Source organism: Anabrus simplex, chromosome 6 (assembly GCF_040414725.1).
Source record: "Anabrus simplex isolate iqAnaSimp1 chromosome 6, ASM4041472v1, whole genome shotgun sequence".
NCBI lineage: Eukaryota > Metazoa > Arthropoda > Insecta > Orthoptera > Tettigoniidae > Anabrus > Anabrus simplex.
Window position 1 is genome coordinate 246747852 of NC_090270.1, and position 15103 is coordinate 246762954.

Consider the following 15103-nt stretch of genomic DNA (forward strand, 5'->3'; position numbering starts at 1 on the left):
GGCACGACAGTAACTTTTTACTGTCGTCTCCTCGTTCCGTTTGGACATGAGACACTTCCGGTATGTACATTCTGGTGAGCCGGACACCCACCGTAGTAAATGTTATCGCCTCGAAAAAACGGGAATTTATAATACGGACAAACTCTAGCCTATTATTTCCAGATTCACAAACACACCAGGTAGAGTTCATTAACTCAAAGCCTATTTCAATATTTACACTTGTCAATACGACAAGACGTACGGAAAGGTTCATTACTATGCTCTGACCCTGAAGACCTGTGCCGTCCGTGGGTTATTTACGTATCTACCGCTAACAATCTCCCCGTGAAAACCCAACATCTGGTTCGGAGCGGTTCGACACAGGATGACTGTCCCTATCATATCCTCCTATGATTATTAAATAATATCATTACCATTCTTTATCTGATCATTATCATATTCTTTGACTACCATCAATTAATTTTATTATTATCATTAATTTCAATTATAATCCTGTATTTGATTATTATCATTTGTCATCCGGGATGATTATATGCCAACCCTTGCCGACGTTTCAAACGAAGGGTCGTTCTTCCTCCTAATTTATCCGCACAATATAATGATCAGCTTCCTCATAAATATTTTTATTATTATTATTATTATTATTATTATTATTATTATTATTATTATTATTATATTCGTAACAATGAATCATCGCCCATTAAATATCTTAATTTCCTTTCATCATAATTATTATTCTCAAATTACTATTGCAAGTTCTTTATCTCCTGCTCCTTCAACTTTTCATTATTATTATTATTATTATTATTATTATTATTATTATTAATAGTGGAAATCGTGCTTATCGTAACCCGTAATCATCCTCGCTATAATACTTCAACTTCTCGCTCTTATTATTTTCAAAAAAAAAAATCAAAATAAAAAAATAGCTTCATTGGTTATTCTTCTTCTCCTTCTTCAAATATTTTATTTATTATTATTATTATTAGTTAAAAATCTCAAATCTTTCATTTCAACTCCCAACATCATTATTATGTCCAAAATATAAAAAAAGTAAATTCTTAAAAAAAAAAAGTAGCTTAGTTTTCATTTATTATTATTATTATTATTATTATTATTATTAAAAATGGAAAGATGATATTTTAATTTCCACTCTTTAGAATTTAGTCACATATGTTAAATCCCGTTATGAACCACTAAGATCTGCTTTATATCGGTCGGGACGACACGGTATTCGGGACCGTACCTTCACTTTCGTACTGCCGTTAATTTTATATGGGAACACCTGTCCTCCCAAGACACATCTCACAACCTATGGCACATCGCGGCTGGGCAAATACCTCCAATGCCGGCGATTGCTAAACTATTCCTTCAAATTTGAAGTCCATTTCCTTTCATCGGAACTCTTCAAACATTTAATTCATAAAATAATCCTCGGTGCGTGGATTCTACCACTAATAACACCGGCATATGCATTTATATCATCTTAGGCCTTGAGACTACTCTATTTCATCATTACAAACAATACGGCTCAATTTACTTCACGCCGGATATTCGTCCCTCATGACTTCCAACTCTAAATATGGGCTCAAATCATTCTGGGCTTTTAACATATCGTGACCATTCTAATTCACGTGCCTATATCGCTTTTAAACAAAATTTTAATGGTTAAATTAAAGTCCAAAAACGTAAAATCAAACATTTACGTAAAATCAAACTGACTACGCGAATGAAAGTCTTTAACGCTACATGTCATCTCCACATTGATTATTATATTTGCACTGGCTAACTCGCGAAGCACCGTCATTATTATTATTATACTTTAACTTGCACACGCCCAAATATTATTATTATTATTATTATTTTACTTTCCTTTGTCGACTCACAAACATGATTATTATTAGTATTTTAATGACCTTCCGTACGCAACACAAATCTTACATACTCTGGCTCTTTCATAATCTGGCTGTCTAATAGAAATTATTCCTAATTAAAATACAAATGATCACCGCAGTGAATGAAATTCAAATAAATGGGTTAGCACAAAAAAAGAATTTAACACTTGAAATGAACTTAATTCAAAGTATTACAAACAGCATGCATTAATTGAAAGAAATATATCCCATATTTACATTATATACAACAAACAAATACTCAAATTAATTAATCTAACCCATTATTACGTTAATATAAATTAGTTCGTCCGTCTAACAAAAAAATAAAATCATGGACTCGGGAAGCGGACCATGTTAAGTAACCATAATTAATTTATACTGAACCCCGTTTAGTCGCGATAACATCCCCCAGATATCAAAATTGTGTACTCATTCCTATGTAGAATTCCATTGTCTCGTAGCAGATGAGATATAGGCCTTACGGCCCCATGGTGATCTACTCGTCCATCATGTCGCACAATACAAATGTAACACAATAAAACACTTCTGGGTGACTACCCATGATTAATACCTTATTACACTATTTTACACAGGAATACTAATAACAAAAAAAACACTTATAGGTGCTCCTAGACCCCTGACACTCGCACAATATAATCTTCATATACGCCCGAAACACACGTCGTGGCACATTACGACGAAATGTCGTTCATTTGAACCGGCGCGTATCGCGTCTTCAACCGGCACTTCCTGGTTTATTTCTAAGCGGTCTTGATAATCGCCTAGCTCCTATGGTTCCCTGCTCGGATAGTTATTCACCGTCTATCTTGAGGTGTTTACTTCAGGCTTCGCACACTGCCTTCCAAAGGTACTATCGGCGTTCCGTTAATTATTTATTATTCAATCACATGGCATTTATTAAATTCTACATACAGTTGTACTGATTAGTTACACTCGGTACTATGGATAATTTCACTGTTCGTATTCATTCTCCTAATAATTCACGCACTTTCAGCTTTAACTGACTTCGAATGCGTCCCGAGGTACTGACTTACAGAGTCAACGTGTCAGAGTCCCAACTACTTCATTACGACTGACACGACTGGTGACCGATAACGACTGGTGACTGGTAAGAACTGAGTGATGTGAGGTTCGCTACTGGACTTTTATGGACGATATGATTTCTCGCCGGGGTCATCCGCGGTCAACTCCTGGAGAGGGGGGTTGGTTATCCTAAATCGGCATATGCAGGCGGATTTGGATCTCTTGCTTTATCCTACTTAATACACTGGCGATACACATTCATGTGTCGTATTCTGAACTATCGTTCGGTGATCATGGAAATATCACTTAATTTCTGTCCTCCACCTTTCGCGCGCTAACTCGGCGTCCCTGATGGCGTGCTTATCTCGACCAATGGCGAGATAGCGTGGGTCATTTCCACGAATTCATTACTTGAATTTATTACGATTACAATTAATCAACATGGGAACGATATCACAAAAATCCCCTCTATTCAATTATGTGGTTGGAATAATTTAATTATTGTTATCGGAGAAGCTAACTGGAGTTCACTCTGAGTTTTTCTTATGTTGGTTTATCTGCGGGCCTATGATAAATTTTCTCATTGGTCAACACCGCTTCGGTTAGTTTGAAATCTCTTCCTTGTAACGTTGACAACACCAAATGCCTCGGGTGTGGGAAAACTGGCACGTCACATTCTCGGTATTGGTGATACATCTGCTCGCCCTTGGTCCGAAATATATACTCTTTCACTTCCTCGAAGTCATTACTTCGTTGTTGTGAGCTCTAGCTTTATTCCTCTTGTCTTCTGGCCAAGAAACATTTTCCCCTTAATGACAAGCTTACACTGTGGCAACGGACAGTCGCGATATGTCTAGCTATGTTGAAATTATCCCGTCCACACAAAACTGACACTGTATTCATTTAATATTCCTATTTATCAGTATTTCTCGTATCAAAATCAAATCATGAAAGATAGAGCCTATCTCATCAGGGTACAATATGGCTGACAAAACATGCCTGAGGGAGTTTTTAATACGTAACTACGATCGGTGGAAAACGGTAAATAAAAATGTAAACAGACTCTTGGGTGGGTTTAAAGCAATTGTTGCGGAATATGAAAATAGGTTTGTACCTTTAAAGCGGGTAAGGAATGGTACAGATTCACTATATTATAACAGAGAAGTAAAGAGACTAAGAAGGAGGTGCAGGCTGGAAAGAAATAGAGTTACAAATGGCTGTGGAAGTAAGGAGAAATTGAAGGAACTTACTAGGAAAATGAATCTAGCAAAGAAGTCAGCTAAGGATAACATGATGGCAAGCATAATTGGTGGCCGTACTAATTTTAGTGAAAAATGGAAGAGTAGGAATAGGTACTTTAAAGGAAAAAACAGGTTCTAAGAAGGACATTCCAGGAATCATTAATGAACAAGGGGAGTGTACATGCGAGAATCTTCAAAAGCTAGAAGAATTCAGCCAGCAGTATGTAAAGATTGTTGGTTACAAGGATAATGTCCAGATAGAGGACGTGTCTAATAATACTAAAGAAGTATTAAAGTTTACCTATGACAGCAATGACATTTACAGTAAGATACAAAAGTTGAAAACTAGAAAAGCAGCTGGAACTGTTTTTTTCTAGTTGCTTTACGTCGCACCGACACAGATAGGTCTTATGGCGACGATGGGAGAGGAAAGGGCTAGGAGTGGGAAGGAAGCGGCCGTGGTCTTAATTAAGGTACAGCCCCAGCATTTGCCTGGTGTGAAAATGGGAAACCACGGAAAAGCATCTTCAGGGCTACCGACAGTGGGGTTCGAACCTACTGTCTCCCGAATACTGGATACTGGCCGCACTTAAGCGTCTGGAGCTATCGAGCTCGGTGCTGGAATTGTTAAGGTTTCGGGGGATATAGTACCATATCTGAAGTACTTATTTAATTATTGTTTGGTCGGAGGAGCTATACCAGATGAATGGAGAGTTGCTATATTAGCCCCTGTATATAAAGGAAAGGGTGATAGGCAAAAAGCTGACAATTACAGGTCAGTCAGTTTGACATGCATTGTATGTAAGCTTTGGGAAAGCATTCTTTCTGATTATATTAGACATGTTTGCAAAATTAATAGCTGATTTGATAGAAGGCAGTTTGGGTTTAGGAAATGTTATTCCACTGAAGCCGCACTTGTAGGATTCCAGCAAGGTATAGCAGATATCCTGGACTCAGGAGGTCAATTGGTCTGTATCGCGATTGACCTGTCTAAGGCATTTGATAGGGTACATCATGGAAGACTACTGGCAAAAATGACTGCAATTGGACTTGACAAAAGAGTGACTGAATGGGTTGCTCTGTTTCTAGAAAATAGAACTCAAAGAATGAGAATAGGTGAAGCTTTATCTGTCATTGTAATAATTAAGAGGGGAATTCCTCAAGGCAGTACTATTGGACCTTTATATTTTCTTATATATATCAATGATATGTGTAAAGAAGTTAAATCAGAGATAAGGCTTTTCGCAGACGATGTTATTCTGTACAGCGTAATAAATAAGTTACAAAATTGTAAGCAACTGCAAAATGACCTCGATAATGTTGTGAGATGGACAGTAGGCAATAGTATGATGATAAACGGGGATAAAAGTCAGGTTGTGAGTTTCATAAAAAGGAAAAGTCTAATTACTGCGTTGATGGGGGTGAATGTTCCCTTTGGGGAACATTGTAAATACCTAGGTATTAATATAAGGAAATATCTTCATTGGGTAATCACATAAATGGAATTGTAGATAAAGAGTACAGATCTCTGCAGATGGTTATGAGAGTATTTACGGGGTTGTAGTAAGGATATAAAGGAGAGAACATATTTGTCTCTTGTGAGACCCCAACTAGAGTGTGGTTCCATTGTATGGGACCATTACCAGGATAACTTGATTCATGAACTGGAAAAAATCCAAAGAAAAGCAGCTCGATTTGTTCTGGGCGATTTCCGACAAAAGAGTAGCGTTACAAATATCTTGCAAAGTTGGGACGAGGTGACGAGCTGCTCGACTAAGTGGTATGTTCCGAGCTGCCAGTAGAGAGATGGGGTGGGAGGACATCAGTAGACGAATTTTTGATGGTGTCTTTATGAGTAGGAAAGATCACTATATGAAGATGAAGTTGAAATTCAAGAGGACAAATTGAGGAAAATACTCGTTTATAGGAAGAGGAGTTAGGGATTGGAATAACTTACCAAGGGAGATGTTCAATAAATTTCCAATTTCTTTGCAATCATTTAAGAGAAGGCTAGGAAAGTAACAGATAGAGAATCTGCCACCTGGGCGACTGCCCTAAATGCAGATCAGTAGTGATTGATTGATTGATTGATTGATTGATTGATTGATTGATTGATTGATTGATTGATTGATTGATTGATTGATTGATTGATTGATTGATTGATTGATTGATTGATTGATTGATTGATTGATATTGACCTCACCTATTATGCTGAAAGGGCCTTGTCGGTGGATGAGGGATTGGAAGGAATAGGCAATGAAGAGGCCGTAGCCTACGGTTAGGTACCAACCCAGCATTAGACTGAAGGAGAGGAGAAAAACCAATGAAAACCACTCCCAGGATAGCTGAAGTAGGAAACGAGCCCCGTTTCTAGCCGCATGACCTCTCGAGGTTGAGTAGACCCCGTTCCAGTCCTAGTACCTCTTTCTAAATTTCGTGGCTGAGCCGGGAATAGAACCCGGGCCTCTGGGGGAGAGAGGGAAGCAAGCAATCACACTAACCAATATAGCACAGAGGCGGGCAGCACATATAAATATGAAAGAATAAGAACGTACGCAGTTAGTAGCGATGCGCCCTAACGGCACCGCTTAGAAACGTTTTTATTCTATTATACTTTTATACTTCAAAAGCATCATATGTGGTCAACATAAAATTCTACAATCGACGAGGATGGGATTCGAACCCACGCGTGCAGAGCACATTGGATTAGCAGTCCAACGCCTTAACCACTCGGCCACCTCGTCGTAACGGCGGGCACCAGTATCTCACGTACATACGGTATTAGGACTTACTGTTATTTTATTATTACTGATACACCACTGTGTATGTGTTTGAGAACGTGTCAGTACTCCTCTGTGATATTTAAGGTGTGTTTAGAGGCAAAACTGGTTTCTGCCCCGCCTGCTCTCTCGCAAGAGAACTTTCCTGACCTGCCCCAAACCTCCCCCCCCCCCTTTCACCAAACGTCTTCTCCCCTCCCCTCCTCTCAAATGTCTGATATTATGGAAATCTTTAAACTATTTAAGGTCCCCTCGTTCCGAGGCATTCTTTCCCTTATTAAATCAACACTTCAGAAGCTCAAAGCAGCCTCCTCTCCTGCTGACAAACTCGAAATCATCATGTCTGCCGTTCTCTCCTTTTGTGAATAATGGCCCCTACCAACCGACAAGCGTGCCCCAAACAGTTGAGAGTCCTCTTTTGGAATGCCGAAGGAATCCGTAGGGACATTCCTGAGCTATCGGAATACCTAGCAGACGAGAGCATTGATATTGCCCTGGTCTGCGAAACTTGGCTGAAGCCTGGATTGTCGGCCTGTATTAGTAACTACATTAACTACAGAGATGACAGGCCCAACCGCACTCGTGGCGGCACCAGCATTTATGTGAGGCATAACCTCACCCACCATCGAATCCCCACCCCCAATAACCTCACTGGTCTCGAGGCAACGACAATCCAGTTTCTCACCCACAGAGGACCACTCAACTTATCTGCGTGCTACATTCCACCTGATGCCGTTTTCGACCCGCAAGACCTGAACCGCATTATTGACGTAGGGGTCCCGACTGTCCTGGCCGGAGATTTCAATGCCAAGAATCCTCGCTGGAGCAGCCGGATCACCACTGCCAGGGGTAAACAACTTGCCCAACACTGCGACCGGAACCATCTTGTGACTCACGGCCCTGATCGACCGACCCACTTCCCCCACAACCCCAATCACCGGCCTGACACTCTGGATTTCGCCATTTCCCATAAAGTACATCAGTATCTACATCTCACTACCCTCGACCTTTTCGACTCAGATCATCAACCTGTTCTAATGACCATAGATTCTTCCCCTAATTATACCCCTATTCACATCCCTATTTATAACCGTAAAAGCAACTGGTCCATCTTCCGTGATGAACTCTCCACCACCCGCAATGGCAACCCCAGTGTGTTAGGTCCGGATGATATTGACAATCTGGCCCTCCATATCTCCACTTCCATCACTAATGCTGCCCGGGCTGCTGCAGTGGGACCTAGCGTTGTGCAATCCAAGGACACGCTCCCCTCGGCAATCTTGGCACAGATTAAAATTAAAAATAGAATTCGGAGGCTGTGGCGGTTGACCAGGGACCCGTATCTTAAGTCCGAATGGAACCGGTCAAAAAGAAATCTACAAACCCTGATAACAAACCATAGAAGGGATGCATGATGGTCCAGGTTGGCGGGCCTCAGTGTGGAAGACAACTCACTCTACAAACTGGCACGCAAATTCACTAATAGTAGGACTGGCATACCTGCCCTCCATGGTAGGAATGTAATGGCCTACACTGACAAAGACAAGGCTGACGCATTGGCTGACACGTTTGAAAGTACGTGCACTTCCAATGTTGAACCCTGTGACGAAGACTTCGTTGAGTTAGTAGAAAATGAAAACGAACTACACGCCACTGACGCAACTGACCTCCCCCCCCACCCCCCACCCCCGATTTCAAATTTGTTACGCCGTCCGAACTGTTCTTCGCCATAAAACGCCTTAAGAACAGGAAATCTCCAGGCCTAGATAATGTGTCAGCGTCTTTCCTCAAGAACTTACCCAGAAAGGCGCTGACATGCTTAACTAAACTTTTCAATGCGATCTTCCGGTATGGTCATTTCCCGGTCTGCTGGAAGACCGCGAAAGTAATTGTGATCCCCAAACCTAACAAAGACAAAACTTTTCCGCAGAACTATCGACCCATCTCCCTCCTCAGTATTATTTCAAAATTATTTGAAACCCTGTTCTTAAGCAGACTAAACACTCTCATTGACGACAAAAACCTTATGAACGAAGAGCAGTTCGGCTTCCGGCGAGGCCATTCCACTGTCCACCAACTTACCCGGTTAACGGAGGAAATCACCAAGAATTTCAACCATCGTCGACATACAGGAGTCTGTTTCCTAGATATTTCTCGTGCGTTTGATAAGGTTTGGCACGATGGACTTATCTATAAACTAAGGACTCTAGGCTTTCCCCCTTACGTATTACGCTTACTGACGAACTACTTAGCCGACCGAAAGTTTCAGGTCCAGGTCGGCGCCGCGCTGTCGGATCCCCGCCCTCTTGAGGCGGGAGTACCCCAGGGCGGCGTGATCTCACCTGTTATTTTCAACCTCTATATGACCGACATGCCCAAGCCTACGCACGGGAAATTATATTTATATGCAGATGACACTGCGATATCCTCTGTCTCGTGGCAGGCACCTAAGGCCAAAGAATATCTCCAAGATGCCCTCTCCACCCTCGAACCCTGGTTCGAGAAGTGGAGAATCAAAATTAATGTAGACAAATGTAGTGCTACACTATTTACCAAACGCCGTCCTGACCCTCCCCCTCCCCTGATGTTTTTCGGCGAGGTCATCAGGTGGACTAATAAAACTAAATATCTAGGTGTCACCCTAGACAGAGGACTCACGTTTGCTGACCACATTAAAAATATCGCTGCGCAAGCTAAAGTGCGCCTTTTCAAAATTATTCCTATGATCAAAGCCGACAATGGGCTCACTCTTGAAAACAGACTCCGTTTGTATAAGACGATGGTCCGACCCATCTTAGAATATGCCAGTCCTATTTGGGGCATCGCAGCTAAGTCCCACCTGTCGACAGTGCAGCGCGTGCAGAATCGAGCGTTGCGCTGCCTGACAGGTGCTCAATGGTTTGAGCGGAACGACGACCTCCATGATACATTCCAACTCTCCACCCTCACAACAAGGATTGAGCGAGCAGCCAACCAATTTTACAGCAAACTCCATCTCAGTTCCAACCCTCTCATCTCCAATCTGGGGAATTATGACACGGACGGTCTTCGCTATCGCAGACCAAAAGATGCCCTCAACTTAACAACCTAGAGCCCCCCTCTTCACCCTAACGGGTGGAGGTCATATTCTGGCCAATTAGATCCACATACAAAAGTTCACACACTCACCACAGTAATGCTGTCTCGGTAGCATACATCATGAAGTAGCACTCAAGGTCGTAACAGGTCGATGGGCTACAATCACTCATCGGTCACCCGTGACCAATGAGATTTGTGGTCTAGAACTGGTTTGTGAAGGTACGTCGACCCCTCTACACTTCTATGTTCAATGATACCAGCATCCCTCTAAAAGTGATAATGTTTTCCAGTTAAGGTGCGTACACACTTGCGAGCATCTTGCGAGCCGCTCATGAGCCGCTCGTGAAAAAATTAAATGTCCGAGCGGCTCGCGAGCACTGCTTGAGCCATTTGCTCGCCGATTGCTCGCCATTTGGAAGCAGGATCAGTCCGTGAATTACATGCAAAGATGTCTTCTGAGCATGAAACTCTGCTTGCTGTGATGGTAGCAAGTGGCGCAGCTATGATTATAGCCTATTTAAATAAGCAAAAGAAACCTCGTCGGTATTGGCGCACTGAGCTGTACAAAAAGCGGACTGGGTGCGAATTAATGTTGGACATGAAGTTCCAGAGCGTTAGTGTTCAATATAAAAATTTCACCAGGATGTCACCTAATGATTTTGATAATTTACTGAACAGAATAGGTCACAAAATTTCAAGACAGGAAACGTACCTTCGCTCCCCGATTTCTGCTCAAGACAGGTTCGTACTTAATTTCCTTGACTTTCTAACAAATTTTTAAATTAATTTTTTAGCTCATATAATTTTGAACCACGTTCACGTTTTTGTAATAGTACCTATTTATAGTTATCTTTTTGACTTTTTCATTAAGGGATTTGTTCGATTCCTGAATTACATGTGTACTTAACATTTCAGGTTAGCAGTAACTTTACGCTTCCTTGCCACAGGAGATTCGTACACTAGCCTTCAGTACCTGTTTAGAATATCAAAGCAAGCCATCGGAAAAATAATTCCGGAGGTCTGTGCAGCACTTGTTGAGGAACTAGCAGAATATGTCAAGGTACGACAAATGAATTAGCTTGATTTGTTTCTGTGTTACATTATTTACTAGAATTGAATTTATAACGTACAAACTATATTGTTAAAATCATTCCAGTCAACATGAAATCAAACTGCACGAAAGTCAAAATGTAACTCCATTTAAACATAGACATCAAAGTCATCTGAAGACATTGACAAGTTGGATTGTTGAGAGGGTGAAGATACAGGATGTGTTTTTAGAAACTGGGTAGAGTTATCAGATGAGGGCTCAGAGTAGGTTGGTGCATGAAGTGAAGGGGTAATTGCAGAAACTTCTTGTTGTGTCTGTGTTTGGTGGATGGTAGTCAGTTGCGTCAACTGAGGCTGAGAAGAGTATGCAGGAGCTGACTGATGGGACATTCCTGTAGCTGGACGTCCACCATATGATGAACTTGGCTGTTGGTAGCCCTGAAAAGCATTTTCAGGTGTCCACTCATAGAAGCCTCTATCTGCCTTCATCAAAATATCAAATACAGCCTCTTGAACACCTCTCTTTGTTTCAGGGGAACAGCATTTTACCTTCGCAGTCACGTACTTAAAAAAGGAAGTTACCTCGTCGTCCTCAGAGGGGAGAGCATTCAATTTTGTGGAAGCTGCTTGCAGTACTTGGAAAGCATTGGCCATCATTTCGATACCCTGATTTCGCTCTTTTGTTTTCGCTCGCTTACGTGGTGTAGGGTTGGCAAAAACTTCTTCATTTTGAACTGCTGACTGGTTTTCCTCTTCACTTACTTCTGTTGGTATTTGCGTTTCCTCATTATCAACATCCACCGTCTCCTAAAAGATACACGAATACATGTTACTGAACAGTATTTTTTTACTTTTCTAACACTACGTGCCCGATGGTTATATTGTACTACTGCGCGTCGTGAGCCCGAGTGCCGCTGTTAGTAAGACTATTACCACGAACTTTCAAATGCTCGAATGCTATTCACGTTAACGAATTAGTTGTTACCTTAATGCGTTAAAGATTTCCTTTAGTACCAATACATGGTACTACTGTTCGATATCCCCCCTGTGGGTGCGGGTATCCCCTGCCTGCCGTAAGAGGCTACTGAAAGGGGCCACAGGGGCTCTTAACATTGTAGTGTGGGTTGACGAGCACGGAGTCTCTACCTGAGTCTTGACACTGCTTACACGTATGCCAGGATCGTCACTTTCATCTACCCTATCAGACCTCACTTGGTCAACTCTTGTTCTTTTCCGACCTCGAAAGTATTACGTATGGAGGCATTTCCACGCCCTTCGTGGCCCTCGTCTTTCTTTGGCCGATACCTTCATTTTTCGAAGTGTCGGATCCCTTCCATTTTTTCTCTCTGATTAGTGTTATAGAGGACGGTTGCCTAGTTGTATACTTCCTCCTAAAACAATAATCACCACCACTTACCGTTCGATAGTGATTGGTGATGCTGCCTAAGGACAATTTTTCGTAGCCATATGTGTTCAGCTAGATCTTCCCCAATTACTTCGGTCAGCCCACTTCGGTCAGATAAGCTCAGATTTATGTGCGGGTGTTCTAAGTATAGATTGTATGACTTCACAGATTTAGAATGAAACTGCAGTGAGTCAACCATATCTCAAGTAGTCAATTAATATTGAATATTGAGATATGGATCCCGGACCTAGTACAAGCAAAGGAAATCCTACGCATGCATACAGCCCACTGATAAGTGAACAGATTTTTACTGAACTTGTAAACGATTCGGATTCTGATCTGTACATTGTGAAGAATAAAATGAAGTGTTTGATTCCCCACACGGCAATGAGTCATCAAATTCATCACCCGCCTCCATGGCTAAATGGTTAGCGTGCTTGCCTTTGGTTCAGGGGGTCCCGGGACAGATTCCCGGCCGGGTCGGGGATTTTAACCTTGATTGGTTAATTTTGATGGCTCGTGGGCTGGGTGTGTGCCTTCCACACCATTAGAATTGTGAACAGGCCTGTTCTTTTTCTGGCACACCAGTACATAATACTAATAACCTTGGTATTTCTGCAAAATCCTCAACTCTAACTTTAGTTTATTTTTGGACAATAATATATTGAATGTTATCAGGGTGGAGAGTAACAGATAGGTCTATGCCCTATATCAAATGAATCTAAAGAAGCAAAAAAGGCCTTTAAAACTGAAAACTCGTGACAGTGAATAAACTAAAGTTCTTTTTGTGGTAGTGGTTCAATTGTGTTTGATTCGTAAACCTTTTCTCCGGAACTACTGAACCACAACATCAATTGTAAAAACTGAATACGCCAAGTCCATTGGAACGCAATTTTCTTCCTGAGGATTTAAGGGTAGAGACGCCATTTTAAACCATCCGGGCTCATAGTGTTAATTCTCTCATTTTTTGAACATGTTTCTATGTAACTATTCTTTTAAATCTATTTCTTTTTTTCAACCTCCCAAGACTCCCACGGATTGGAAGAAAATAAGCTCAACATTTGACACTGTTTGGAATATCCCTCACTGTGTTGGAGCCCTCGATGGCAAACATGTTGTATTGCAATCGCCAATAAATTCTGGCAGTGATTTCTTTAATTATAAATCATACTTCAGTATTGCACTACTAGCACTAGTAGATGGAAATTATAATTTCATTTTTGCGGACGTAGGATGCCAAGGCATAATTTCGGATGGCGGAGTTGTTAGAAACAGTAAACTGTATAAAATGTTAACCGAAAACACGTTGGGACTGCCATTACCCGAAGAACTTCCGGGTCGTCAAACCGTACTTTTTTGTAGGTGATAGTGCATTTGCACTCAGCGAAAACTTTATGAAACCATACCCGGGAGATCATGCCCCTGGAACTTCCAAGAGAATCTTCAACTATCGATTGAGCAGAGCTCGACGAGTAGTGGAAAATACCTTTGGTATATCAAGTTCAGTATTTCGAGTTTTAAGAAAACCAATGCTTTTGGAGCCTCCCAAAGCCGAAATCGTTGTTATGTCTGTAGTAGTTTTGCATAATTACCTGAGGATTCATTCCCCTAACTTATACACACCACCCGGTTCACTAGACCATGAAGCGAACGGAGAAATAATTGAAGGAACATGGAGACACAATGAAGAGATGACTTCCATGAAACGGCTACGAAATGTTCCTAGGAGATCTTCTGCTTACGTAAACAAAATTAGAGATGAAATAGCTGACTACTGCATGAAAGAAGGAGCTCTGCCATGGCAAAATACGTACGCTTAAACGAGATAAAGAAAAGGAAAAATACTCACTCTGTTTAGCGTCTGTCTTGGTTTATATCTTTCATTGAGGAACCCCAAAAATTCATACGCAAACTATCGGCGTTTGTAAATTTCCGTAGCTCCTTTAAAAGAAAAAGATAATTGTACAAAATATGATTGAATACGGTATTGTATAGGTACTACCTATTGAATTGCAACCTGTGTTCACTTTTGATATTTATTGATTATTATATAATTACTTGTTTACTACAGTTGTTATTTTAAACAGATAATAAATGAATACATCATGTACAAAAAGGAAGTTCAAGCTTCATTTTATTTAAACACGAGAACTTACCTTTTCCAGTAGTGCGACTGCTTTTCTCTTTGCTCCTTTCCCTCCGGAGTGATGCCAACAAAGAAATAATTTTCTTTTTACATTCATCCGCGGGTCGTCCAATTGTTGTGCCAATATCCCGCCATGCATCCTCTTTTACATTCTTTTTAAAGTGATCGCCATCTTTGGGGTCCCATAAAACAGAATGTGTCCGATAAGTGTCTATTAGCGTAAGCACATCTTCATCCGACCAGGCCGCCATGCTCGCGGGATACTCACTTTGCCGTACACATTTGCGAGCACGTTCCTTAGCGGTCCAAACTGAGCGACTCCAGTCGGCTCGCAGCGAGCGGCTCAAAACATGCTCGCTTTACGCTCGTTACCCCGTTCACACTTGCTAGCATCGTAGTGTGAGCGGCTCGGCTCGCAAGATGCTCGCAAGTGTGTACGCGCCTTTATGTGCTTGGATAGGACT

The 15103-nt window shown here is 41.4% G+C and overlaps 1 non-coding gene across 1 annotated transcript; it reads right to left on the reverse strand.

The window, feature by feature from the left end:
• Positions 1-6842: 6842 nt before the first annotated feature.
• On the reverse strand, positions 6843-6924 carry TRNAS-GCU (transfer RNA serine (anticodon GCU)). The gene has a single exon. It is a non-coding gene; the product is annotated as a tRNA-Ser (tRNA).
• Between the last annotated feature and the right edge of the window lie 8179 nt (positions 6925-15103).